The sequence below is a fragment of the Nicotiana tabacum genome, chromosome 23 (genome assembly GCF_000715075.1).
Source record: "Nicotiana tabacum cultivar K326 chromosome 23, ASM71507v2, whole genome shotgun sequence".
Lineage (NCBI taxonomy): Eukaryota > Viridiplantae > Streptophyta > Magnoliopsida > Solanales > Solanaceae > Nicotiana > Nicotiana tabacum.
In genome coordinates this window covers 78,751,854-78,770,464 of record NC_134102.1, presented here as the reverse complement: position 1 = coordinate 78,770,464, position 18,611 = coordinate 78,751,854, and positions in this window count along the sequence as shown.

Sequence of the window (18,611 nt, the reverse complement as noted above, 5' to 3'; positions counted from 1 at the left end):
AAGCCATCCACATTAGGCACACTTAGCCTGCCATGCATCCGTAATACACCGTCATCTCCAATTGTGACTTCTTTGGCATCACCGTGCTGAACTGTATCCTTAAGGACCAGCAAATAGGGGTCATCATACTGACGCTCCTTGATACGATCATAAAGAGAAGACTGAGAAACCACACAAGCCAAAACTTGACTCAGCTCGGAAACATCCAATCTGACAAACTGGTTGGCCAAGGCCTGAATATCCAAGGCCAAAGGCCTCTTTGCTACCGGTAAATATGCTAAGCTGCCCAAACTCTTCGCCTTACGACTCAAGGCATCGGCCACTACATTGGCCTTCCCAGGATGATAGAAAATGGTGATGTTATAATCCTTAAGCAACTCCAACCACTTATGCTGCCGTAAATTAAGATCATTATGTTTAAATAGATGCTATAGACTTCGGTGATCGGTGTAGACCTCACAATGGACACCGTACTAATAATGCCGCCAAATCTTCAAGGCATGAACAATAGCTGCTAACTCAAGATCATGGACCGAATAATTCTTCTCATATACCTTTAACTATCGGGACGCGTAGGACCCTACTGTCTTACATCAACATTGTACCGAGACCAATACGCGACACATCACAATACACAGTAGAAGACCCTGAACCTATAGGTAATACCAACATTGGGGCTGTAGTCAAAGCTGTCTTGAGCTTTTGGAAGCTCTCCTCACATTCCTTGGTCCATCTAAACGGAGCACCCTTCTGGGTCAATCTGGTCTTAATAGTTGTTCATAATCAATTACAAAATCGTCAATTAACTTCATGTTAACAAAAATCTCGTTGCAAACCTTCACAATACTGATAACTAGATGCGAGGCATGAAGACCTCATAATTAGTTATCCGAATTAACGAGTCACATTTAACGCCACCTAGGCGGGCACCTACCTCGTAGGTTAAAAATTAATAATTACAACACGAATTTGACAACTATGCACAGAGAATTTCATATAAGAATTTTCAAATAAGCCTAACAGGCATGACTTCCTATTAGTACTATAGTACATATTTAATTTCACAAGGGAGAACTTAAACACAAGAATTTTCCTCACAAGGATCTCGTCCTTATATAACTTCCACCGTATCTCGTAGCCCGGTTTAAATATATCAATTTATATAAAAAATATGAGGATCTCGTCCTCAGTGCTGAATCACAAGTAATATGCACATCGTGCCAATTGAAAATTTCCATTTTCTCCTTTTAAATAATTTCGATTACACCAAATCACAACACATAATGAACCCCACACCGCTAGGACATATAATTCACAATTTGCAATTAATTATTCGGAATTTACATCAAAATTTACTGAAATGAGTAACAGAAAGCCACATTTAGACTCGCAACTCTTATTATGACCAACACGAAATAATAGGCGTATTCCCCTCCATAAAATCTCCCAACAGTGGTAAACACATAATTAGATTATATAATTATGAAGCTCACTCATAAGTGGAGCACAATAGGAGGACTCATCTCGATACTCAAAACCGAATCAAGTTAAGGAAATTATTCCTTTATATAATATCAAGGTCGTACCTGTAACGACACCAACTGATGTAGCGACCTCCGCCATACCATAAAAGAAATATATCAATGGCTGGGTCTCCACCTCTAGGACGCCTTCTACCCGTCTTTTCTCCACTCCTAACTGGTCGTGTGAGTGGTGTAGTAACTACAATGGGGCACGTAGCCTGAGTGCTTTGATGAAATAAGTCTCTCCCAAGGCAAATTTCTTCTTTTGTTATGCTGACTCAACACGGCACACTGTTGAGCTGACCCATTTCTTAACATACTCGTCGACTCTTCTTTGGGATAACCCTTACCCCTATTTATACACAACGATCATAAAAGTAGAGCTCCATACTGACAAATCTTGTCATGAACCACATAGTCTAGACTCTCGCCAACAAGTGTACTTACTCCGAAGCACCCCAAAATCTGCAACAGTGACGTCCACGCTGAGTAGACCTTCTACAAATTTAGAGTTGTTTCTATAATTCCTTTGATATTGAAGTATAGGATTATTAAGGAGGCGTACATACCGCAAGTCCTAACCTTATTCTCCACAAAATCTCAGGTCATAAACATGTATAAATTTTAGGGAACCTTTCAGTACCACATATATACATTTCAGGCCAAAACTGATATAATACATGACCCCGCAATCCACCCATTGGTAGTGGACTCCCCCCACTCGGCGTGAAGTCATAGGTCACAACGTCCAATGATCCTCAATAATAACATTCACAGCTTGTATAAATCAACCAGACGCCAACGTCCGTTGCATCCCCGCATGATTCACTAGGTGATCTCTCAATACGTCCGCATCTTCAGTCAGAACCACACGTTGAGGCAATGTTTGAGCATCTCTGACTCCCTCATAGTCTATATACGACATTACAACCGTCGACGCACAACTGATACCGAGTGCGCAATGTCATACACGAGTGGATACAAAGGAATATAAGATATATGTTTCAAGCTAAATCAATGCCGCACGATAAGGAGTCAAAGAAGTGAATATTTCCTAACAGTTCCATAGCCTCTCGAAGATAAGTACAGACGTCTCCGTACTGATCCGTAAGACTCTACTAAACCTACTTGTGACTCATAACACCTATGAACCTAGTGCTCTGATACCAACTTGTCACGACCCCAAATTCTCTCCGTAGGATGTCGTGATGGCACCTAGTCTCTAAGACTAGGTAAGCCTATCAATGCGGAATAATAATAAATATCTTAAATAAATAAACTACAATTCAAACAATTTTAACTCCCAAAACCCGGTAGAAATAAGTCACAAGCTTCTAAGAATTTATTCTTTATGTCTCTATACATCAGAGTCTAAAGCAAATAAGGAAGACAACATAGTAAGATAGAAGGGGACTCCGGAGTCTGCGGACGCTGGCAGATATACCTCGAAGTCTCCTCGTATAGCTAGTTTACTGATGCGTGGTCTGATAAGATGTACCTGGATCTGCACAAAAAGATGTGCAGAAGCGTAGTATGAGTACACCACAGCGGTACCCAGTAAGTGCCAAGCCTAACCTCGGTAGAGTAGTGACGAGGTCAGGTCAGGCCCTGCTGGAGAATAAATAATGACATGGTAAAATGTTTAAACAATATTATAAGATAAAATGACAATGAAAATGAATCAAGTAGTATGTCACATTTAATTACATCAAATAATGGCAAATAAATACCTCGTTGAAACAAAATAGAATTCTTTTCAACTTTAAGAAAATCACAACAATAATCAAAGGCAACTACGGCCATAAATCAATATCAACAAGGGCACTCCCGAGGTACCGCCTCGTAGTCCCAAATCATAAATAAATTCACAATATCTCATTTCCTTATATCACCGCGGGAGCCTTCACAATTTATTTAAAGAAAATATTTTTTTTCCGAAATAGCATCCCGCGTTTTAGCCACCCTTATCACACCGCATGACTTCTAGTAGTTCCCCTACTAGCCACGCGTATCAAGCCACCCTTATCTCACCGCATGCGTTTCAACACCCAGACCTTATACTACCGCATGCGTATCAATATCACAATATATCACAATTTGCACCTCAAGTGCTCAAATAATTTAACTTGCCAAAATAATTCAACAACAATATTTTTCCACAATAAAGAGCTCACGGCTCATGCCAAAACAAATCATCAATAATAGTTTTTCACAATAAAGAGCTCATGGCTCCCTCACAATGAGTATAAAAATATTCAGGAGTAAATAATTTAGGAAAATAATATTTCAAAATCTTTACTACGTTGCTTCAATATCAAGTTTAAAAATGTCAAATACTTCATATTAATAATATTTAATTTAAAAAAAATCAACCTTCAAATAATGCACAGAATATAAGAAACCAAGTTTCAACTAAACAGGTAAAATAATTAGTAAGAAAAGATCAAACAAATTTGAAGTATATATCTCAGATCAATGATGAAGAATATAACAAGATAAAATAATTTAATAAATATGCAACAGTGATCTACACAATTTAAAAATATAATCTTTCGCAATTTAGCTCGTGTACACACTCGTCACCTCGTGCACACGACTTTCAACACATTTTCATAATTACATCAATACCAATCCTAGGAGAAATTTCTCCCACACAAGGTTAGACAAGTCACTTACCTTGACTTGCTCCAATTTAACCAAGTATTATGCTTTTTTCTCGAATTTCCGACTCCGATCGACTCGTATCTAGTCATAATTAATTCGATAGAGTCAACAAAAATTATAGTAATCCATTTCATAAGAAAATATTACATTTTCATTAAAATCCGAAATTAGCTCAAAATTTTCCCGTGGGGCCCACATCTCGGAATCCGGCGAAACTTATAAAATCCGACAACCCACTCAATTACGAGTCCACCCATACCAATTTTACCAAAATCCGATAACAACTCGACCTCCAAATCTTAAATTTTCATTTTTGGAAGATTTTGCAAAAATCTTGATTTCTTCCATTTAAATCCGAAATAAATGATGAATATGACCATGGATTTATGAAATATAATCACATTTGGATATAGAACACTTACCCAAGTTGAAGTCTTGAAGAAATCCTCAAAATCGCCCAAGAACCGTGCTCCAAAACTCCAAAATGAAATGAAAGAAATGACCATTTTTGGTCCTTAAGTTTCTGCCCCCAAAACACTATTCCGGTCGCCTAAAGTCCAATTCCGTCGCTAAAAGTGTCACATCTGGTCGCTAAAGGTGCACACCAGGACTATTTACACCAGCAGTTTTATTTCACTAAAAAGGCTCTAACTCCATCATACGAACTCGGAATTCGACGATTCTTGTTCCTACGAGTCACAAACAAAACTACAAAACCACTCGTTTAATCGAAACTCAATTCGGAGCTCATTTGCTCAATGTGATACCAATTTCGCTCGTTAAACAATTAACTCATATTTCGCGCTTAAAACTCAATCGCGACTTGATGAAATTAGACCAAACTTTCCAGATCACTCCTATAATTCATTATCAAAATGTCGAAAGTATTGAAATCGAATTTCGATCTTAGAACTAAAAATGGACTTTTGGATCATTACATGCTTATGTTGAAAACATCAAACTCTTCCTCGACAGCCTGTAGTGTATCAATCATAACTTCTTGTACTCAACTCCAACTGCCAAATGGTTTAAAGTTCTACAAACTAGAATCAAAGGGCTACAACTTTCATGTTTTGATAATGTTCAGATTCCTTATAGATTTCGAGATATAAGCTTCCAAAGTCAGCTCTGCGATTGCACCAGTTGCTGTCCAAAAATAGCTTCTGCAGCAGAAATATTCCAGCAGTTCCTTTTTGTCCGAAATCCATTCCGTTAACTTCCAAAATCCACCCGAGGCCCTCGGGACCTTAACCAAATATACCAACATGTCCCAAAATACAATATGAACTTAGTTGAGGCTTCAAACCATGCCAAACAACGCTGAAATTACGAATCGCGCATCGAATCGAATTATGAGTTTTCAAATCTTCCAACTTCTATATTTTGCGCCGAAACATATCAAATCAATTTCGATTGACCTCAAATTTTGCACACAAGTCATAAATAACGTAATGTATTTATAAAAAATTTCAGAATCGGATTTCGACCCCGATATCAAAAAGTCAACCCCTCGGTCAAACTTCTCAAAAATTCAACTTTCGGCATTTCAAGCCTAATTCCACTATGAACTTCCAAATAAAATTCCGATCATGCTCCTAAGTCCAAAATTACCATACGGAGCTGTTGGAATCATCAAAATTCTATTCTGGAGTCATTTGCATATAATTCGACATCCGATCACTATTTGAACTTAAACTTTAAATTTTTCATCAAAATTCCATATCTCGGGTTAGGGACCTCGGAATTTGATTCCGAGCATACGCCTAAGTCCCAAATAACGATACAGACCTACCGAAACTATCAAAATACTTATCCGAGTCCGTTTGCTCAAAATATTGACCAAAGTCAACTCAGTTGAGTTTTAAAGCTCTAATTCACATTTTAATCCATTTTTCACCTAAAAACTTTTCCGAAAATTTTTTACGGACTGCACACTCAAGTCGAGTAATGGTAAATAGTGCTTAGATCATATAATTAATTATTAAATTTAAAGATGACATTTTGGGTCATCACAGACACATCCATAGTAATTGAATCAGACAGTCATGAAGAAGCATTAAGAAATGAATGATGGATTCTAGCAATGCAATATTTATTTAACGAAGCTGAAAGAATCAAAAGAATGGAAATCTATTACCAAGCATAGGAGCTGCAATTATGGATATCCAACAAGAAACTTGATGAGATTGGTAAGTTTGTAAAAATGAAGGGTAAACTTGTAGCCCAAGGTTTCACAACAAAAAGGTTTATTTTTTCATGAAGAGTTTTGTTAGAATATTATTTTTCATGTGCATATTACAAAGTTTGTAAACTGTCTCTGTATGGTGTTGAAATATTTTCTGAATGGTTTGAAAATAGCAGAATATTATTCTCCAGCCTGTCTCTGGAGTTAAGGTTTTTGAACCACATTCTTGTGACCAAGATTCGTTATCATTTGAAAGAAATTCATGATTATCATTTGACGATTACTCTTTCCAAATATGCATTTACAAGAGCATATTTGTTTTGGTAATACTAACGAAAAACATGTCAAGCTTTAAGCCTCTGGAAGATGATCGGTTTGGAAATGAGCATGATAGAGAATTAACCTTCTTCTTCATGTTGCAAATAATGTAAAGCAAGGAGAAAATTGGTAAGTCCACCAATCAAATAAAGTACCAAGGTATGACTTACTCTCTATTGCATCTTGACCATAACAGATACTTTGGTATGCCCGATCCCCTTAAATTTACTCTATATTGCCACGAAAGAATATTGACATACTTGCTTGACTCTCAGAATCATGGCCTATTGTATCCAAGAACTAACTATTTTGATCTAGTGGGATACTGTCAGTTGCAATCCCTCCAAGCAACAAATTGGACTAAATAAGAATTACTGGAATAGAGTTTTTCAATTTGTCGTGTCATGAAAAAGGAAAAGGCAAGGTTCAACAGCCTTATCTATCCAAGAGAGAATACTTCTCCATGAGAAGTTGTTGCAGATATTTTCAATGAAATATCAGCTAGAACACATGCAAAGCATAAAAATGTATCATTAGATGTCTTGTGGCAGAAGGTAAGGTAAGGATATACCTTGAGGACGATGAATATCTACTTTCAGATATTTTCTCACTTCGAGAAAAGGAGTTAGTATGGTAATGAGATCGAATTTTGTATCCTTTCATGATGGAAACGATTTGTTACTCTCTTCAATCTTTATGTTTATCACACATGTGTTTCCAATATATGGTAGTATATATGAGAATCTGGTCAAAATATTTCAAAATTCTTTCTACCACTTTATATTCTTTTAGTTTAAATTTTTTTTTTCCTTAAATGTTTGGTTGAAACTATCCTTTGGCCAACTCAAAATAACTGAGTATTTGTGTGTACCTTGAATGATTTGCTGAGTTTAAGAGCTTTCAACTAGCTTAAACTTCTCTTTCCACTTAAGCTTTTTAAAGGTGATTATTATTACATGATTCTATGTATAACTCTTTGGATACGTAGAAGTAAGTATTATGGATTAATTATATGCATCTACACTTTAGTTGTGAATACTTGCTCGCATATCTCCTATATGATGGTTTCACCCTTTTGATGATGACAAAAGGGGGAGAGAATAAATGGTACAAAACCTTCCTTGCAAATATTAAAGATAAGATGCATGAGGATAGGGGTAGCATAACTGAGTAATGCATAAAGTGAGGGGGAGCCTTTACTTATTTCATCATTCATACATTGAAGAGATAACTTCGGGAAGTAACCAATTTATCTTACCTATCTCTTTAATGTGTTTCATTTGATATTTTTTGATTAAATTTTCATGTTTTGTACTTAATGGTTTGCCATCATCAAAAAGGGGGAGATTGTTAGCTCGAAAGTTTCATACACTAATTTTGATGATATCAAGCCAACATAAGATTTAATCAAAGAATATTTACTTGTGATAAATTTATTTTATTGGTACAAGTTTATTATGGAAAGCAGATGGACGAATGATGGTTGATTTACTACTGTGATGACCCAAAAGGTCATCTTATGTTTTAGAACTCGAATCTGCACTCTTAAACCTTAAAAATCTTATTTTTACCCTTCTCGATTTGTGTGCATAGTCCGGGCAGGTTTCCGAAAAGTTTTTATGTTGAAAACTAATGAAAATAAGAATTTTTGCCTTAAAAGTTGATTTTAGTTGACTTCGGTCAATATTTTTGGTAAACGGGTCTGGATCCGTACTTTGACGGTCCTGGTAGGTCCGTATCGAATTATGGGACCTGGGCGTATGCCCGGAATCGAATTTGGAGGTCCCTATCTTGAGTTACGAATTTTTGGTGAAAATTAAAAGTTTGAAAATTATTTGTTTTTAAGAATTGATTGATATTTGACATTGTTAGTATCGGGTTCGTATTTTGGTTCCGAAACCCGGTACAGGTTCATTATGATATTTAAGACATGTCTGTGAAATTTGGTGAGAAATGGAGTTGATTTGACGTGATTCGGACGTCCAGTTGAGAAATTAGAAGTTTTAAAGTGTTCTTGAGAATTTCATTTGAATTGGTGCTAAATTTAGAGTTCTAGGTGTTATTTTGGCAATTTGATCGCGCGAGCAAGTTCGTATGATATTTTTAAACTTGTGTGCATGCTTGGTTTGGAGCCCCGAGGGCTCGTGTGATTTTCGGATAGGCCACGGGATGTTTTAGACTTTGGAAATTTGGTTTTTTCTGCAGAGTCTGTGTTCTGGTATGTCCTTCTTCGCGTTCGCGAAGATACTCTCGCGAACGCGAAGAGTAAATTGGGCAGCTGAGGATTTCTTCTTCGCGAACGCGAAGGCTTAGTCGCGAACGCGAAGTGATGGGGGCGTTACCCTTCACGAATGCGACAAGCCCATCGCGAACGCGTAGTGTTAGGCACTGGGGAGGGGGAGTCAGCCTTTTCTCCATCGCAAACGCGAGCAATGTCTCGTGAACGCGAAGACCAGGGAAGGGTAGCTTACGCGAACGCGATGAACACTGTCGCCCAGCACTTAACAGAATTCAAAACGGGATTTTTGCCAAAAACTCATTTTTCTCAAAAATCAAACGGTGAGGGGCGATTTTTCAAGAGTCATTCCTTCCCCAAATTGTTGGTAAGTGATTCTAAACCATCTTCTTTTAATTACCCATTATATTTCTTGAATTTTCAACCTAAAATCTAGAGTTTTCATGGTAGAAAATAGGGATTTCGGGAATTTGGGAATTTAAATATCGATTTGAGGTCGGATTTCAAAACTAATTATATATTCGGGCTCGGGGATGAATGGGTAAATGAATTTTAGTCCGAACATCGGGTTTTGACCAAGCGGGCCCGGGGTCAATTTTTGACTTTTTGGAGGAAAATTTGGAAAATCAGTAATTATTCATTAAAGTTGATTCCTTTAGCAATGTTTGATATTATTGAGTCATTTTTGAATAGATACGAGTGGTTTGGAGGTGAATTCCAAAAGAAAAATTGCGATTGAGAATTAAGTGGCCTTCAGAGCAAGGTAAGTGTTGTGTCTAACCCTGACTTGAGGGAATTAGGAACCTTAGATTACTTGCTAAATGAAATTCCTATGAGCGGTGTATATGTGAGGTGACGAGTACTTATGCGTAACCAATTTACCTGTTTTTCCATGTTTATTAGTTTTTCTTATATTGTCTCATTCCTATGCCTAATTGCTATGTGTTAAACTAGTGTTGTTCAATTTATCGTTCTTATCATGTTTACGGATTTTCTGGTGATAATTGAGTTTTTATTTCAAAGTTGAGATTGATGTTATGGAACCAAATGTTGAAGTAAGGTTTGTACTTGTTATTCTATCTCCCTGTTGATATTTATGCATTGCATTATGGTAAGGGAGAGTGTTAATGCACGAAGGGTGATGTCGTGCCATATTGTGAGTGTTAATGTACGAAGGGTGATGCCGTGCCATATTGTGAGTGCTAATGCACGAAGGGTGATGTAGTGCCATATTGTGAGTGTTAATGCACGAAGGGTGATGCCGTGCCATAATATGAGAGTTAATGCATGAAGGGTGATGCCGTGTCGTTTCTATTAATTTTATGGTGAGATTGAGAGTAAAAGCACGAAGGGTGATGCCGTGCATTTTTCTTTACTGTATTCACTATTCCTGTTGATTCATGGTATATTGACTGCTCCAGTGATCATTCTGTTGTAGTTCTTTATCTTGTATTCTCCTCACTATGTCTCCCCTCCCAACATTTCCTGTTTAGTTCTTCATTCCTATTATTTGCGTATACACTGTTAAATTGTACATGTTGATTGTAGGTGCCTTGCCTTAGTCTCGTCACTACTTCGTCGAGGTTAGGCTCGACACTTACCAGTACATGGGGTCGGTTGTACTGATACTGCACTCTGCACTTTCTGTGCAGATTTTGATACCGGCTCAGGTTGGTCGAGATTTGCTATTGATCTGCTATCCGGAGACTCAAGGTAGATCTGTCGGCGTTCACACACCTTGAAGTCCCCGTCTATCTTTTTATGTCCTACTGTTTTCTTTCATTCAGACAGTTGTATTTCTTTCAGACTATTACTTGTAGCAAATTCTAGAATGCTCGTGAATTGTGACTCCAGATCCGGGTGGTAGTAATTAATATAGTTTTATGATATTCCGTACTTATTATATTTTATTTTAGTAAATTATTGTTATTTACTGAATGAAAATAAGGAATTGGTTTAATGATTCTCTAATGTTGGCTTGTCTGGCAAGTGAAATGTTAGGCGCCATCACGCTCCCGTCGGTGGAAAATTTCGGGTCGTGACAACTACAGAGGTGAGGAAGGAAATATCTACAATGCACACTCTTCTATAGAGGATATTATTGGGATGATTTACCTTGCTGGAAGAAAGTTTCAAAATATATCAAAGAAGATATGGAAAAGAATTATAGAAGATCTGTAGAAGATTGGTACAAGAAAAACAAAAGGAAAGAAATCAGAAGATTGGAGGAGATAGCATGAAATATTTCAATAAGGAAATGTGCTACATTGATCAAGGAATATTGTGACTATCAAAAGGATAAAGAATATATACTAGTGATACAAGGCATCACCATATATACAATATGGAGGAAATTAATAGCAAGGCCAAAGAAGACTTGGAAAACTTTCCAGTACCTACCCTCTGACGAAGGAAAGAAAATTACCCTTAAATTAAGGGAATGTAAAATTCATGTAGTGCACATGAAAAGGTCCAAGTTCATCAAAGAATAAAGAAGGATTATCCAAGATTATTCCATAAAGAGGAGCTACAACTAGAAGACTAATCTTATGGGTTATCGACAAGGGAAGACGGCAAGAGTTACGGAAATATGAGATGTTTATGGTTTATTGAGAGGTATGAGTATGACCTTTAGGAATTTGCATAGCATATATAATCTTTTTTATTTTACTTTGCACTAGACGATGCACTCACGATGTCCCCTTTTTATCATCTCTATATCCGACTCTCGATCTTAATTCCTTGATACGTGCTTAACATTCCTTGGTACTCTTGTGTTGGCTATCATTTTGGTATTGAATTCACCTCGATCATACATGCATCTCTAAAATTTGTGGACATGTTTGAACTTGCCAGTGACTTTATTTGGTGCTTTGCTAATCAATAACAACAATCATAGCTTTAACTCTTATAATGGGACGTTACAGCTAGCGTTCCTTATCATGAGCTTGTGGACTGAGATTACACGCACTTTTCTGTCATAATAATGGGACGTTACTTCGTTCCTTAATTATCATGAGCTTGTGTTCCTAATTAAGTGGATGAGATCTCTTCTTATGAGGAAACATGCATTTCCCTCTTTTCAGAGTGAACTTCTCACTATTCACTTTGGTACTTACCTTTAATTTGCGTACAAAATTTTCAACATATATATATTGATCATTAGGTCTAGACGCATTCTGGAGTCAATATCATCTGCTTCCCACACTCTCCTATTCTTTCCATATTAGTGTCGAGGCAATACTTTTCTAAGTGAAGCAGTACTTCCTAATTCATTATTCATCTCTATTAATGTTGTTGGCCAACCATTATCTCGACTAGTTGCTTTAAAATCTTTTTCCCCCTTTCTCTTTAGGCTATGCCCTCTGTTCCATTATTTAGAAAATTTCTTAGGGTATTCAAAATTTGCCATTAGGCTAACTTTTCTAGTATCTCGCTCCTTACAGCTTGGTTTTCCAGATGCTTCTTCCATGCTATGGCACCCCAGCCTGGCAGAACATTTACATTATTAATATATAAATGTTATACATTTCCTTGTGTATATGCATATATGCATACTACTATATAGTATTACTTTTGGATTTAGTTTAGTTTATAGGTGTGAGATTATTCTCTGTCTATCTTTTGAATTGCATAGGGCACCTTTGACCTATTTCAGTGCATAAATAAATACTAAATATAAGCTTTAATTTATTATGTATGCATGAATATTTCATAACCACTGTAATTTAATACATCTCACCACTTTTTTAAGACCCTGGGGCCTTAAGACAATGCATCCGACTAATAGCTTGTTATAAATATATTTTATATCATTCTTCTTTTTTATAAAATTAGTTTCTAGACATGTGCGTTGCACATGTATGCCGAATTATGTATATGAAAAAATATTTTAAAAAATAATTATAATGAATGAAATAAAGTATAAATTTGTGCGAATGATTAATATTGGGCCGTCGTATGGTAAATTTTAAGTCAGTATTAAGGTGATTGGATATTGTCTGAACATAAGAAGATGAACAGTCAAATTTTAATTAGATATATGTGTTTTTTGCTGCTTATTTTAATATTGTGAGGTACAAACATGTAATAAATATATTTCACATAATATTTTCTTATAGACGATATTTCTGCTATATATTTCTTTTCATCTGTTTCGGTTGATTCTCCGTGAACATCAATATTTATATCATTCTTAAAGTTGCAACATAAAGTTAGTCATGAGAGAAAATATATTACAGTAAATGTAATCCAACATTGGGGATTGATTCTACTTAGATAGTGTAGGTGGACAAACAAAAATAAAATATATAATGAACAATGTAAGATTAGGTTATGTTCTTTCTATTACAATTTAACATTCTTGTTTAAAATAGAAAAACAATTTTTAAAAAGTTAAAAACTTTAATTTCTTGCGCTAGCAATAGCTATTATTATTTTAGTTAGTATATTGAAAGAATTCTAATATGCAAAAATCATTTACCAGTTGTGCAACCGAGTAATCCAAGCAACCTGTTAGAAGAGTGCAAAATAAATTTACATTAGATGCAATACCAAATCTGGTGGGAAACAAATAATAATTTCAAATAAAAGTTTTTTTTTTGAAATAAAACTTTGAAAAAGAATAATACACTTTAAACAAACAATATAATACGTGAATGTGGTGCAAGGGCTAAAAAGACGAAACATAAGCTCACCCACGTCTTCAGAAAAATAAATGTATGAAACAAAACTGATTAGATTAGCAATTTAATATTTCACATAAAAACTTCTAAGGCTAATCAACGGAATAATAAATTTGAAATATCTTATTTAGTAATTAGTTGAAAATATCTTATTTTGAGATTATTTGACGGGGTCTTTTCTTTTCTTGTAATATTAGAAGTATTAATTCATTATCTCCATTAAACTACATAAAATAATAATAATAATAATAATAATTCTCTTTTCAAGTTAACAATTTTATTATTTGCTAAATGTGAGTAATCTAGTTTCGGATAACTTCATGATCAAAAAGCTACAATGTGAATCACAATATTATGAATACAAGATTTAATCATATATGCAATAGAAATACTTGTTGTCATGCTTTTTAATATGTTGTAATTTTTTTTTGTATTAATGAACAACATACATGAAGAACTATAATTAAAAAAAAAACTTCAATTACATATTGTTGTACAATCGTTAATGTTTTTTTCTGCCAACGATTTATTTTCCGACAACGAACTAATATTTTCTTTTACATTTTTTGATTGTCAAATATTATAATTATCATAATAACAAAGAATATAAAATAAAAGAAAATCAATATTTAAAGTAGCATAATCATTAATTGAATTAAACAAAGAAACGCATAGATTGAAAAATTATATTACAACTCACAATGTATTGTAATGGAAGTTTGTTTGACAAAAGAAGAGACGAGCAGCCGCCTGTGAAAATTTAACAATCAAGAAGACAAGAGAAGAAAAAAATGTGAGAAATTTAAACAAATATTTGAAGTGGGTATGAAAATAATATAGTGTTAAAATAAGAGCAAGGGTTGTTAATTAATTTATTTTGATATCAGCGGAAAGACATTGAAGTATATCTTAAAAGTTGTTTGTAAGGCATCGGAAAATTAATAACCTTTTATTAGAAATGCTCTTTAATATTGCTAGTTTTCAAATAAGAACAAAAAGACTATTCAGGATAGTATAACTAATATGCTTGGGATAGAGGAGTGTCTTTTGCTGACATCTAATTAAATGGTATTATAATCCCTAGTAATCCAAATGTGAGGTCTAAAACTGACCGAGCACTAATATTAGTTACTAAGGGTTGTATCCTTTCAAATAAATCTGTTGTTTTTATTTAATTTCATTTAAGTAAAATATTTAAACTATTTAGAAGGACATTTTAGTAATTTAACTTTGACTTTTAGGGTTCTCACTTTTATAATAATATAGATAAATATAGATAACACGGGCTTAATTAGATTCTTCTGAGTTCTTCAATTTAGTTTAGCCCTCGTCAGTTACTTACTCTATATAGTTTACACTAGTCTTCCTTATCTTTCCTCCAAATCATCCATACCTACAACTGTGCATAAATAATTTAGGAAAACTTGTCATTGCCAAATATTTGTAATGACTTCCCCATAAGACGGGGTACTATTCTTCACCTTGCACACAACTTGTCGATTACTGCCGTTTCGGCAAAAATTGGTTACATCTTACGAGCGCATATGTCTTTAACCATACTTTTTCATGTCTCACTCGTGATAGCTTTACTATATATGATTGATTGTCCTGGTGTTTCAAGTAACTCTAAGTCTGACTTCAGTACACATTGGATTATGTTCTTCAACTTATCTCGTTAGTACTAACTTTTGATTAGTTCCATGACAACTCTGATAGTATTTGGTGATGTCATCACCTTATCCTTTTCTTTTACAAGTCTTTGAAATATTTATGATATATAGTTTTAATATGTTATTATCGCTTGCTTTCTGGCCATCTTGGTCTTACCTTATTATCCTTTTCGGCCACATTTCTCTCCGTCTCTTTCCGACCTTCGCCTTCATTCTCCATTAAAGGCAATTGACACCTTACACCTCATATCTTTACTAGATGGTGATGTCATGTTAGCATCTCTTTTTAAATCCTCTGGTTGCACCGGGTATGTCAATTCTTCCATTGATAGATAGAAATAGGAGTTTGATTCTCACTTTAAGTTTTAGCGCACAATCTAGGATGAGAAAAAACTTTTCTTAATTGTCTGTAGTCCCTAGTTTATGAATATGGGGTTCATAGAACCTTAGGACTCTCTAAACTTGATGCTATGCTACCAAATTTGTCACGATCCGAGTTCTGACCTAGTTATAACCAGCATTTGGTGCCTTAACGTGACTGATGTTTGACTATAATTATATATTTTTAGTGCATTACTTACCTTACATTTTGGGGCTCTAATGCTAAATTGTACTATATTTGTGCTTAATTGAGTTTATTTTATGTGTAGGTACGTTGAAACGAAATTGGGACCAAAGTAGAGATTTTATGTGTATCTTATATACTACAAGAATGATTCGTGATTATTTGATGACGGAAAATATTATGATATATAATTGTACAATGTTTGAAGACCAACCAAAAGAAGACAAAAGAACAAATTGAAAAAAGAAGGGAATTATTGATGAAGAAAGAATAAATGAGAAAGAAGAAAGACAAAAGAAACGAGAATGAGAACTAGAATGAAAGTTAGGCAGCAATTCAAAAATGTAAGGAAAGCAACCTTCCAGGCGACGCGAGCCTTGTTGCTCGCTATATAGCAGGCGGGGCAAGCTTTCTTGCTCACGTGTGAGTGTGCGCCGCGAGGCCTACCATGAGGAGGAGCTCGCTACAGAGCTTGCGAGGCACAATGTAAAGCGAGGTGGAGCACGCTATAGAGGTCGCGAGGCGAGACCTGTAGCGAGGGTGTTCCTGATTTTTAAAGCCTATTTTGTCTCCTATTTGGTTTTGGACTTAGTTATTTCGTCTAGGTCTTTTCCCTACACATATAAATAGTCATTAAACACCATATTTAAGGAGGGACCGACTTTGGAGAGACTTTAGACGAAGGGAGAGCACGGAGCCGCCGTGGAGGCCGGAATTCATCAGATTCCATCTTTTTTCCATCAAACTTAGTAATCTTTACTTTTTCTTGATGATTTATTGTTTTGCTACCATATCTATGTGGAGCTAAACTTCACGTTCTAGGGTTGTGGTTGTCATGAATATTGAAGTTTATTAATTATATTACCGTTAATTCGAGTTATCATCTTTGGTTGTTTCTCTAGTTCTGTGCATAATTGCTTAATTGTTTGGCCAACAGCTGAGTTCTATTTACTATATATGCTACGCTTGAGAAAGTCATGTTTAGATTAGAATAGAATTAGAGAGAGCTTGTTTCTGAACCCATAGCTCGGGGAAAGATTTCGCGGTTAGGATAGGAATATACCTAACAGTCTTGCTTAGTTGAATACCGTATTATATTCATTCATAATAGATTCAAGACCATAGGAATATAGGGTTGATATATTATGGATAGACGGATAGTTTTGTGGGAACATGCTATCTATATAAAAGATCCGGTCAACTAGCAATCATAGATAATTTGGATTAACAGGTGTAATTTCGAACTCAATAAGATTGATAAACCGACCACAACCCTGGAATCTATATCTCCCTTGGTTACATGTTTGAATTTCGCAATAGTAGTTATAATAGAAAAGTTAAACTTTTGATCATCTTGGACAGTAAGTTGATTTTAGTTTACTTAGTTAACGATTAATCTAAGTCTCTGGGGGTTCGACATCCGACTTTCGAGTCACTTTATTACTTGATGGCCACGTATACTTGCGTGTACTTGGGGAACCAACAAGAGCGAACCAACTTGATAATTCAAACTGTTCCGACATGCCATGTATATTGTTCCATAAAAGTATATTTAACTTCTCAGCTAAATTTTTTATTTCAAATAGTATAAAAATGATCAATCTGTTAAAGCAAAAAAATACTATGACAAGTGTAATATTAAGTAATAGGCATATCTAGGCATATCCATGAACCCAAGCTCACTAATATTAACCCAAGCTCACTCTAGGCATATCCATGAAGCCTCTATTAGAGTATTAGACGAATTGTGCAAGACATGTGGTTCCGGCTAATCCTCAAAACTAGTAATGAACAAATTAACAACTACTACTGGCTAAATAAAAAGTAAGAAAACTCCATGACTAAGAGGGGAGCTCACCAGTCAGGGGGGAGGGGGGAGGCTCAATGAGTCCTTAATAAAGTTAGAACGAGACTTTAAATTAAATATGAATGCAAATATCATGAGCTCTACAAAAAAATACTTTTTAAAAAACTTAACATACAAATCAATGACATAGTTAAACAATAATTACTGAGTCTTTGTTAATTAAGTACATTCTTTCATTATATCTTCTTTATTCTTTCTTTAGCTTTTAGGTAGTTCTAGTCGACCGTAAGTTGATCCCTTCTTGTGATCGATTTTAGCACTAGCATGGTTCGCTTCGGCCGTGTCATTAGCGTCAATAATGATCTTTCATCTCTCACCAACGTCATGATCTTCTCCTTTAAAACGAAGCATCTTGCTGTAGGGTGACTGACGATGCGGTGATATTTGTAATACTTGGGATCATCCATCTCTTTTAGATCTTTCGCCGCATCGCTGAGATTCAATGGTCATTTAGGGGCCTTAGCTGGTGATTCTTGCACCAGTTGTGGCAATTGGTAATTCTTCATATGGTTACTCATAGCCCTTTATATGTCCACCAATTTTTTGCGCCTTTCGTTATAACAAAAATAGAGACCTTTTATACGGCTGCTCGTAGCCATTTATACAGCCACTAAAGTTTTGTATCTCATATAGCAAAAGTAGCTACCCTTTATGCGGATGCTCGTAACCCTTTGAACGGTTACCATCTCATAACTATTCTTATTAACCGATGTAAATTTATATTTTTGAATTCATCTACCGATATAACTTTACTTTCTATTCTACGAAAGAAACTTCATTATCTCCACTTTGTTTTTTATATATGCACATTCATTACTCATAATTTTAAATTTTCTGATTTGGATTCATTTAAAATATTGATATCTTAAACTCCATTTTGTGATTTTGTTGCGGGTGT